Source organism: Lynx canadensis, chromosome B3 (genome assembly GCF_007474595.2).
Source record: "Lynx canadensis isolate LIC74 chromosome B3, mLynCan4.pri.v2, whole genome shotgun sequence".
In the NCBI taxonomy this organism is placed as follows: Eukaryota; Metazoa; Chordata; class Mammalia; order Carnivora; family Felidae; genus Lynx; species Lynx canadensis.
In genome coordinates, this window is record NC_044308.2 from 111,331,082 (window position 1) to 111,342,301 (window position 11,220).

An 11,220-nucleotide genomic window follows, 5' to 3' on the forward strand; every position below is an offset into this window, starting at 1 on the left:
TAGGGGTAAGAAAATTTAGCTATAGGTGTCAAGGAGAGTCCAATTTCCTGAGACTTCTAAAGTCTTGCTAATTGCTTCCTTCTTGCAAAACCTGGTCTCATGTGTTATCTGTCAGTTGTGCTTTCTTATGCAATCCACATTACACAGTGCCCAATGTGGACACGGATGTGTTGCACAAACACATCTTTGTAGTAACACCACAACGAAGAATTCTGCAATAAGTGTTGTATGAATTTTCTAGGGCTACCGTAATGAAATACCACAGACTGACTGCTTTAAACAACAGAAATATATTTTCTCACAGTTCTGGAGGTTAGAAGTTCAAGATCAAGATGTGGACTGGTTTGGTTTTTTCTGAGACCTCTCTCCTTGTCTTTCAGGTGGGCACCTTCCTGCTGTGTCTTCACATGGTCTTCTTCTGTGAGTGGACATGTTTGATGTCTCTGTGTGTCCAAATTTCCTTTTCTAAGGACCTCAGATTAGATGAGAGCTCGTCCTAATGGCCTCAATTTACCTTACTCATCTTTTTAAAAACTTATCTCCAAATACTGTTACCTTTTGAGGTAACTCAGATGTCTGAGGGAATTCATACATTGAAGTCAGGACTCTGACTTATGAATTCAGGGGATACAATTCAGCACATAACAAGTATTTAGGACCCATTTATCCTATACTACATGAAAAGGATCCCAGTCACATACTTGGATATTAATGGTGTCCCCCCATTAACATCGAAAGGTTTTATCGTGTACACAGATTCACTGCCATGCATTGGACTGGGAGCTCATCAGGTGAAATGCTTAAAAAAAAATCTCATGTTGGCTTAAAGAATTTTGAAAGTTCTATCTCTCCTCCAAATCACCATTTTGTCTGTTATTACAGGAGTTTATTTTCATAGGTGGGAAGTCCTCAAAGGATTTTCAATATTATCAGAAGCTACTGATGACATGGAAACAGGTGTAATCGCTGAACGCGGCTGGAAGTAATAACCTTGGTCAAGGTGAACAGGGTAGGTGAAGGTCAAACTGTTCCATCTGAAGCATGTATTGAGTACTTTGTCTTGTGCTCTATTACCCATTCCTTCATTCTTTCCTGAATCTATTAGTCTTTGCCAGGCATCTAGAATGGGGTGGGCAACTGCAGATACACAGGTGAGTGGTGTTATCAAGTCCCTGCTTTTGTGAGTTTACAGATTAGCTATGTTAACTATTAAAAAATGATTCAAACAAACACAGCCCTTACCTTTACAAACAGAAAGGATCCGGCAGGGATTAGGAAATCACTTCTGGAGCCAGACTACGCCTGCAAGATCTGTGTAGGCAAAAATGGGTGCCCACTCCTGATTCTCTGTACCCAGGAAACTGGGTGGTGGGGACCAGTACCTCCAACCATGTTTGCCAGGAAACAGCAGACAAAGTGGACCATAGTCTCATCTCACATCTCAAGAGGGTGCTTCTGTTGTGCATTTTTCCATATGGGAGGAGCTCTGTTAGTGCAACACTCCTGCCCTCCCTGCATCCCTTCACATTCTCCTTCCCAGGGGAGGTGGAATGACAGAGCCGATTGGCAAGTTGGAAGAAGAAACTTGATATGCATGCAAGAGTCCCCACCTCTTCTCTTTCTTTTGGGAGTAAGTCGCCCCCTGGGAATGTGTCTTCTGCTCGGCATTTCTAGGGACAAGGTTTCCCCTGCCAGGGAGGAATGTGGTTTCCCAGTGTGGCCTGAGCCTGGCTTGGTAAATTGGTCTGATGTTGGAGTTCAGTGTTAGGAAGCTTACTTGCCTATAGTAACACTTGCTAATGCAGATTTATAGGAAATAAAGGTAATGGTTTGAATTTGATATGCCAACTTTTTCCTTTCTTTTTCTTGTTTCCCTGTTGATTGAGAATCTGGTGAGGAAACTAGATCTGGTGACATGGATGCAAACTCTCCTTGTGCTTCTGTCTGCCATGATGCCTGCTGTTGGGATGACTCAGTCACTCTTGAAACATTGCACACCCATTTCTCACGTGATCCTTATAACAACCTGTTGGCAAGGGCAGGACTGGATTTATCAGCTGAGGAGCTAAGGCCGCAACTATTAGTGCTTTCAGACTATTCCATATTGCAATACACACAGGAAGTTGAAAAAAAAGTATACATCTACATGCATATCAATCTATGCATCTGTACCCATATCCATGCCTCACCGTGGAGAAGGGATGAGGCTACTGGCACCAGAGGGGACAAGCTCAGAGATCTTGGCTGTCCAAGGCCTTACTTGCTTATTGAAAGCAGTGAGAAGAGCAATATATCAGCATACCTGTAGACCCATTCTTTGCCCACCAGTTGGAAAGTTCTAGCTAGGAGAAGCATGCTAACTAGTTCAAGGCCACACAGTTAATATACAGAATTTGAACCCAGATCCTCTGAGTCTAACTCTAAAGAATCTCAAACACAGTCTGAAATGGGGGAGGCAGTTGTTACCATCTTTCATGTTCCCTTTGGCTTGCTGGGTCAGGGAAGGTTCAAAGCGATGGCCTCTCATCTGGTCTGTGTCGACTGGACCAATCCCTATCCGGGGATGCAGTCTGCCTCCTGTCTGGTCTCCCCCTTTCTGAACTGGAGCAGATGTTTCTAGTTACCTTCTGGAGAAGGGAGTTCAGAGGAGTCTGTATTAAGGTCTCCTGATCTGGTCTAGTGCTCCGCCACGGGGAGACAGTACCTACTGGATAGCTAAGGTGCTTCCCTATTTCTAAATACAGGCAAAGCCCTCATCTCCAATGTGATGAAAACAGTAGATGGAAAACAGTAGATTAATTTAAAATATTTTTTAGGGGAGCCTGGGTGGCTCGGTCAATTGAACGTCTGACTTCGGCCCGGGGCGTGATCTCATGGTCCGTGGGTTCGAACCCTGCACCGGGATCTGTGCTGATAGCTCAGAGCCTGGAGCCTGCTTCTGGTTCTGTGTCTCCCTCTCTTTCTGCGCCGACCCTCCCCCCCACCCCCGGCCTCCACTCGTGTTCTGTGTCTGTCTCTGTCTCTCTCAAAAATGAATAAACCTTAAAAAACTTTTTTAAATAAAATATTATTTAAAGGGTAATCATGAGAAACATACCTTAAACTTCTTATTTTAACTTAAAACATATACAGGTATGTTCAGGCACCATTTTTTTTTTTTTTTTAAGTAGGATCAAGGCATTTTCTTGGTGCAGGCTTCTATTAATTGGAATTTGTTTTATCTTTCTTGTATTGACTATACTAACAATCCATTTATCCTATATATATTTACTGTGTTCATTCTATGCACCTGGCATATTCTAGGTGCTGGAGATATAGCAGTGACCAACACAAAGTCTCCACACTTGTGGAGTTTACATTCTATCGGAATCTTCGGTAAGTTCCAGTTCAGGTTTCTTTAAAGAAGAGGGAGAACTTAAAGACACAAGACAATCGGAGTACAGAATCATCCTAAGATGTTTATGATTTTTTCCCCAATCTTTCTCAAATGTCTCCCATACCAGTTCAACAGGACTTTTTGTGTGACTTGTCCTTAAATGTTAATTTAAGGACAAAACATTAAATGTTTTCATAGGAACAAAAACTCTTTTTTTAATTAAAAATTTTTTAGAGAGAGAGAGAGAGAGAGAGTACACAAGCAGGGGAAAGGGGCAGAAGGAAAGAGAGAGAGAGAGAGTGTCCCCAACAGGCTCTGTGCAGAACCCAACATGGGGCTCGATCCCACAACTGCGGGATCATGACCTGAGCTGAAGTCAAGGGATGGATGCTCAACTGACTGAGCCACCCAGGCTCCCCAAGCCTCTTTCTTTGTACTCACATTTCATTGGTTTTCACAATAATTAAGTCACACAACCAGAATTGCAAGGACAATGGCCAGAACTGTGGGAACAAATGGCCCTGACCCATTGGAAGCACTCAGCTCAACCTGTGGAACGGAAGCACCTGAGGGAACCTCTCCTAGTCGAGCATCCGGCATGCCGTGGGCACACTGGGTTTTCTAGAGGAAGCAGAGAGCCTCCATTAACCTGGTGACTTGGTCAGGAGGAGGTCAGTTTTAAAAGCTTCTGCCACACTGACTCCCTGGTCCTCTCCAGACCAAATATATACTGAGCTTTGAGACTGCAGTACTTTATTAAAGGGCTCAAGTACTTATTCCAAAGCTTTACAAGGATGGGGGAAACTAGGAGTTATGCTTAGGTTTTACTCTGTTTTTATAAAACTGCATATTTCTCTTATTGCTATGGCTTGGCAACTGTTTCCCTGGCCTGGATTTCACAGCAAAGAGCCCTCCTATTTACTAGCTGAAAATGCCCCGTCCAGAACCATTCATGACAAACGGTGCAGGGCTCAAGTAGTTGATCTCTGATGACCACGTTTCTCCCCGATAGCAGAGGGTAAGTATTCAGTTCATCCTCTGTAGCAAACGCCTGCTCATTGGGAGAGCCCATTGTCCTCTCATTTGTAAAAGGAAAGAAGAGAGTATGTGCCTGTGTGTCCCGACAACAGCTCACCAGAAAGAGCCATGTGAGGAACAAACAGGCCATCATGATGAGAAGTCAAGGATAAAGGTTGTCCAGTGTCCCACAGTGCTCCTAAAATGACAGTGACGTGATAGAGATTGCTTAATAGATCTGCTTAATGTTACAAACACGGAACCTCAGACACTTGAGGAAAATGACTTGCGGAAGACAGAGCTAGCCTGAGGCAAAGCGGGAGTAAGAAGTCTCTGGCAGTCAGTCATTGGTTCCCTCTACTATACCTGCTGTTCTCAAAGGAGGGTCCACAGACTCCTGGGGATCCCTGCAACACTTCTGAGGAGTTCATGAAGTCAAAATGATTCTCATGGGGGCACCTGGGAGGCCCAAAGCCCCTGTCTCCCTCTCTCTCTGCCCCTCCCCCTCTCGCACTTTCTCTCTCAGAAATAAACATTAAAAGAAAAGATTTTCGGGGCGCCTGGGTGTCTCAGTCGGTTGGACATCCGACTTCGGCTCAGGTCACCATCTCGTGGTCCTTGAGTTCGAGCCCCGTGTTGGGCTCTGTGCTGACAGCTCAGAGCCTAGAGCCTGCTTTCGATTGTGTCTCCCTCTCTCTGCCCATCCCCTGCTCATGCTCCCTCTCTCTCTTTCTTTCTCTCTCTCAAAAAACGAATAAACATTAAAAAAAATATTTTCATAATAATACTATGATTGTTTTGCCCTTTGCACTATGTTAACATTTACACTGAAGGTACGAAAGCAATGGTGGGTAAAACTCCTAGCTTCTGGGTGCGAATCGAGGCAGGCATCAGGGTGTACTAGTCATCCTTGCCACACACTTAACTTAAAAACAAATGCCAGTTTCATTTAAGGATGTCCTTGATGAAGCAGTAAAAATGATTACCTTATTTATTTATTTATATTTAATGTTTTATTTATTTTGGAGAGAGCACAAGCAGAGGAGGGGCAGAGGATCCAAAAGCGGGCTCTGCTGAGCCCAACGTGGGGCTTGAACCCATGAGCCGCGAGATCATGACCTGAGCCAAAGTCGGACATGTAACTGACTGAGCCCCCAGGTGCCCCTGATTAGTCTTTTTAAGTACCAACACTTTTCAAAATATTCTATGTAACAAAATGGGGAGTATGCATAAATACTTTTATTGCATTTCGGGGTATGATGGTTACCCCTAGGAAGTGTACCGAGGCGATAAATCTGTGCGTTGAACTAGCCATTTTTTTTTTCATGGAGCATCTTTTCTTTCCCTTTCTCTCTCTCTCTCTCTCTCTCTCTCTCTCTCTTTCTTTGCTTGAAAGACTAAATGACAAAGAGTGCTTTTTCAGACCGGGTATTTGGCAGATATTTTCTTTAAATGAACAAAGGGAGTCTGTCACTTCGAGGAAAACAACTGATGGTATTTGTTGCCAATGATAAAATTTGAACTTCCAAGGGAAAATGAGAATTTTGGAAAACTCGTATCTATTACTGTGGAGCTTGACAGCTTCCTAATATTTGGGCTTTTCTAATGAGATGGATGGTGATATTAATGAATGTGATTTTTAAATATTGTATAATGAAATTATGAACATTTAGAATATTTGTATAATTCAATAAACCAGCATTTTCCAATGCATGGTATTACAAATCATACATGGATAAAAGATCCAATCAAAGCTCATAATAAAGCAATGGATTTTAATGTAACAGTATACAAAAACATATTATGCTTTCAGATTTCATACTGCAACTACCCTTTAACTTGCTACATTTTGGTGCAGCATCAGAAAGAATATCTAAAAATATTCAAAATACTATTAAATACTCTGTTTTTCCAGCTATTATCTGTGTAAAGTCAGACTTTCTTCATATACTTCAACCAAAACAACACATTGCAACCTATTAAGTACAAAAGTAGATACGGGAATCCATATTGCAAAAATGGAATGCACTATTACTCTTCCCACTAATTCTTTTTTATTTTGGAAGGTTTTTTAAATGAAAATATTTATGTATGGGGCACCTGGGTGGCTCAGTCGGCTGAGCGTCCGACTGGCTCAGGTTGTAATCTTGCAGTTTGTAGGTTTGAGCCCCGCATCGGGCTCTATGCTGACAGCTCGGGGCCTGGAGCCTGCTTCAGATTCTGTGTCCCCCTCTTTCTCTGCCCCTCCCCTGTTTGCACTCTGTCTCTCTCTCAAAAATAAATAAAAAATATTTTTTAAAAAAGGAAAATATTTATGTTATTTCTATTATGGTAAAATGTCATTTATGTTAACATGTAATCGATTTATTTTTGTTAGTTTTAATTAATGAATAAACATTTCAATAAAACTTTTCTACTAATCAACATAATCTACATAAATTTTTAGGTGTAAAATGGTCCTAAGACTAAAAAGTTTGAGAACTGCTACATCATACCAGGCTGCCTTCCAGAAAGTAGACTGGAGGAGTACTTCTTTTCTCCTTTACACAAATAAGCCCGTGCTATTATTGTTTTATTCTATTTTAAAGTTTATTTATTTTCAGAGAGAGAGAGAGAGAGAGAGGGAGAGGGAGAGGGAGAGAGAGAATCCCAAGCAGGCTCCTTGCTGTCAGCGCAGAACCAGACGAGATCTCACAAACCATGAGATCATGAACTGAGCCGAAACCAAGAGTCAGACGCTTAGCTGACTGAACTACCCAGGCGCCTCCAAAACTACTGGTTTGTTTTTTTTTTTAATCCAACCAGCCCTCTTCCTTGAGAACTGTTAAGAAGTAAAGAAAACTGCAAAAGAACTACAGATTCCTGAAATCAAAGGAACAAAAACAATGGGAGAAGGCAACAGAAGCAAATAAATGAGTTTCTCCAGAGCTGTACAAGGTTGACCAGGACTCCCCTCCCTGCAGCCTGGTGGGAGTTGCTATTTCTTTTGTATTATGGGCCTGGCCTCATGCCCACTCCCTAAGCCTCAACCCTGTCCCAGAATGCTGTTCTCTGGGGCCTCGAAACATACATGGATGTGTTAAAGCCTTGGGCGGCTTGGCACCCCACAGCGCTCGCTCCCAGTACCGTCTCTGGGTTACAATGCAGGGAAAGGCACTAATCAGATTGTGCCTCCACCAGCCCCTGTTGTGAGGTTTAGGCCCAAGATGAGAAGGGAAGGCCCCTGTTTCTGGACTGAAAAGGAAATGTAAATCTCTCACAGGCCACGTGCCAGAAGCTGCCGGGAGACCATTTCCCTGTTAGTAAACAGGGCCTCCTGGGCCATCTTTCTCTTCTTTAATAACCTGTGGGGCACCTATTGATTGCACATGCTGGTCCCTCATAAATTATAACAGGGATGCCTCCTAGTTGCTCTGGAGCTGCGTGGATGGGAAAATTGGCTCACTAATACCTCATGCTCATGGAGCACAGTGTATTGCGCCACATAAACATGAAGAATATGTATCATCAGGCACCGAGAACACACAGGAAACAACTCTAGCGGCTGCAGAGGCTTCTGGGCATGCTGCAGACTTTAATTAGCCAGTTTCTTCCACTGGTACTGGAGAGTGGCAGAAATGCTGATTACGTGCCTCCTCCTGCAGAATGCTCTGCTTTCGGTTGGGGGGGGGCGGGTCAAGCTCTGGTGGGTGGGTGATGGGTCTGCTCTCATCCCTGCCCCCTCACCAGGATGGGAGCTGGCACATAGGAGGGAAGGTTCATCTTTTGTGCTCGAGCGCCTAGTTAGGAATCAAGACACATCTACACTCACTGCCACCTACAGCTGTATGATCTTGGGTAAATCCCTTAATCCCTCTGAATCTGCATCCCATCTGGGAAGTGGAGAAAGTAATATACCTAGTTGGTTGTGAGGTTTGAGGGAAATAAGGCTGACCTGGTGCCCTGTATGTTCTCAGTAAATACTTGGTGAAACTGAATTCGAATCAGCTAAAGGTCACGGTGGCAGGTATAGGTCTGAAACGATTTCCTTCTCCCGCCTCCAGAATCTGGCATCCACCACTACCTGTAGCCAACACCCGGCTCTTTAAGTAAGAAGTGAGGCCACGGAACTCACAGCTTGACTGGAAATGGTTCTCACATCCCTCTGTCTTCCTGTGCCCCTCCTGACTTGGCTTCTGAATTTAAAATTCACTTCACAGGGCACCTTTCTAAAGTGGACAGTAAACAGAAAAACATGCCAGCATGGCTTACCATTCTACGAAGAAAGCTTGGCATCTACACGCTCACACTTGACAGAAACTTCAGTGTCTCTAACTTGAAGCAGGCCCTGGGCAATTGGGTCCACTTGTGCTTTTCCAAAGTGAGTAACCTTGTCCCTGCAGCTCCACTTTTGCCATTGCGTGAAAATGGACTGGAAGGACAGTGTGTGTGTACCCATGTTTTCCTGCCACTTCCCTGGGTCCTAGAAATGATCTCTGCTGCTCTGGAATACTGTGTAGGGGGTTGAATGGCGGTCCCCAAGAAGATAATCCACAGTCAGAACCCGTGCATGTGACCTTCCTTGGAAAAAGGGTTCGTACAGATGCAATTAAATGAGGGATCTTGAGATGAGATCATCCTGGATTCCTGGGTAGGCCCTGACCCAATGCAAAGTGTCCCTGTACAGTCAGGAGGAGAAAACACAGACACAGAGAAGTCCATATGGAGATGCAAGCAGAGAGCTGCAGCCACAGGCCAAGGAGTCGCTGGGCCACCAGAAGCTGAAAGAGGCGAGCCAGGATTATTCTCTAGAGCCTTGGGAGGGAGTGTGGCCTGGCCAACACTGTTTTCAGACCTTTGGCCTCCAGAACTATGAGAGACTACATTTCTCTTGTGTTAAGCCACTTAGTTTGTGGCAATTTGTGACAGCAGCTGTAGGAAACCACTGCAGACGTGTTCCCAAGGATGGATCCCAGCTCGGGTACTTCTGTCACAGGAGATGCTCCTTCTCTCTCTGGGAGGATTTGCCGGAGCACCAGTCTCAGTGGCCAGGTGGGCAACCAGCTCTTGGGAAGTGCAAACACTCAGATGGGGCTGTGGCTGAGGATCCACACTGGAGAAAGCATGCCGGGATGCTTTCAGCATCTCTTGGCAGCCAAGGCATTGCAGAAATGGCCTAACTTTGGAACTAGACAGACTTTGGTTTAAAACTCAACTCCACTGTGAGCTTTGTGACTCCAGATGAACTACTTGCCCTCTCTGTGTTTCAACTTCCTCATCTATAAAATGAGGATAATAGCTCCTACCTTATAGGCAGGAGCAGATGCAGGATGAAGCCTGCGTATTTTTAGAGACCCTTTTAAAGAAGAAGAAAGCTTCAAATCCAAAATTAGGAGTGGGGCCTTGTGCTAGGGAGGGGCTCCAAGGCTTACACTAACCCGCCTCAGCTTCCAGGGTGTTCCGAGGGTTACAGATAAAAGCATGAAGCCCTAGGCAGCCCTGGCTCCTAGCGAGTGCTTTGCAAGAGGTAAAGCTATCTGGATGAAGAATCCAACACTGAAGTGTCTACTGAAAGGCACACAGATATTTTTGTAACACACAGAAAAATGTATGATAGAATACATTCCATGGCGGGTTGCTAGTTGATGGCTTGACATCCGTTTTTCCTTTCTTTTCTGTAATAGAAAACTGACATTTTGGGGCATGCCCATGTGCTCAGCTAACACCTAGCTTTCCAAGCATCTCTTGCAAAGAGGTGTGGCCAGGACACAAAGCTCTGGCCAAAGAAGTATAAGCAAATAGAGGTAAGACACGTCCATACAATCTTCTTACGGGAGCGTGTTTGCAACTGAATTGTGCCTCCCTCAACCACCATTCATACGTTGCAATCTTAATCCTTAGTATCTAAGACGATGACCTTATTTGGAAATAGGGTAATTGCAGGTATAATTAGTTAAGATGAGGTCATTAGGGTGGGCCATAGTACAACATGAATGGTGTCCTTATAAAAAGGGGAAATTTGAACAGAGAACCACACGAGGCCGAGAATGCAGTGATGCCTGTGCAAAACTAAGGAACATCAAGAATTGTGAGCAGATTACCTGTAGAAAGGGGAGAGGCATGGAATAGATTTGGCCTTATAGTCCTCAGAAAGAATCAGCCCTGCTGACAACTTAATTGCAGACATTTGGCTTGCAGAACCATGAGACAATAAGTACACTTCTGTTGTATTAGCCACTCAGTTTGCGGTAGGTTGTTACAGCAGCCCCAGCAAACTAACACAGACAGATATGTCCTTCTTCACCAAGCTTCCATATTGCTGCATGGAAGGCAGATAAGAGGGCTGGTCCTCCATTAGCCATCTTGGTCCATGAGGATGAGGGTGAGCAGAGAGCTAAATGGAGTCTGGGACCCTAAAACTTCAAGAAACTTTCAGACTAGCCCTGTTCTGCCTACCTTTGGGCTTTTTTTTCCTGAAAAATAAGTAATCTTGAAGGTTTTGTTGTTGTTATGGTTTGTTTTCTGAAACGTAGCTGAACATAATCTTAACTGATACATAGTTTTGATAAATTAGTGATTCTCTGGGAGAGGATGAAGATTGGAATATCTGGTAGGGGAATTTTAGCTTTACCTGTAATGTTTCAATTTTGATAGCAGAATGTATTCATGTATTATTTTCTAATTAAACATTTTATAATAAATAAGTTACAAAGAAAAAAAGAGGGATGACAACATACAGATTAAGAGAGGCCTAAGAAATGTATCAACCAATCGCAGTACATGAACCTGATTTGGATCTTGACTTAAAACAAAAAATTTTTTTTAAACCTATGAGCTAATCAGGGAAA

At 43.8% G+C, this 11,220-nt stretch overlaps 1 long non-coding RNA gene across 2 annotated transcripts; it reads left to right on the forward strand.

Moving 5' to 3' along the window:
- The first annotated feature begins 216 nt into the window (after positions 1 to 216).
- Positions 217 to 10,623, forward strand: LOC115516574. 2 transcript variants are annotated; one of them, XR_003969584.1, is made up of 5 exons: positions 217 to 380; positions 883 to 1,009; positions 3,304 to 3,375; positions 4,279 to 4,394; positions 7,199 to 10,623. It is a non-coding gene; the product is annotated as an uncharacterized LOC115516574 (long non-coding RNA). The 2 variants fall into 2 exon arrangements; XR_003969585.1 differs by lacking the exon at positions 4,279 to 4,394.
- Positions 10,624 to 11,220: the final 597 nt, after the last annotated feature.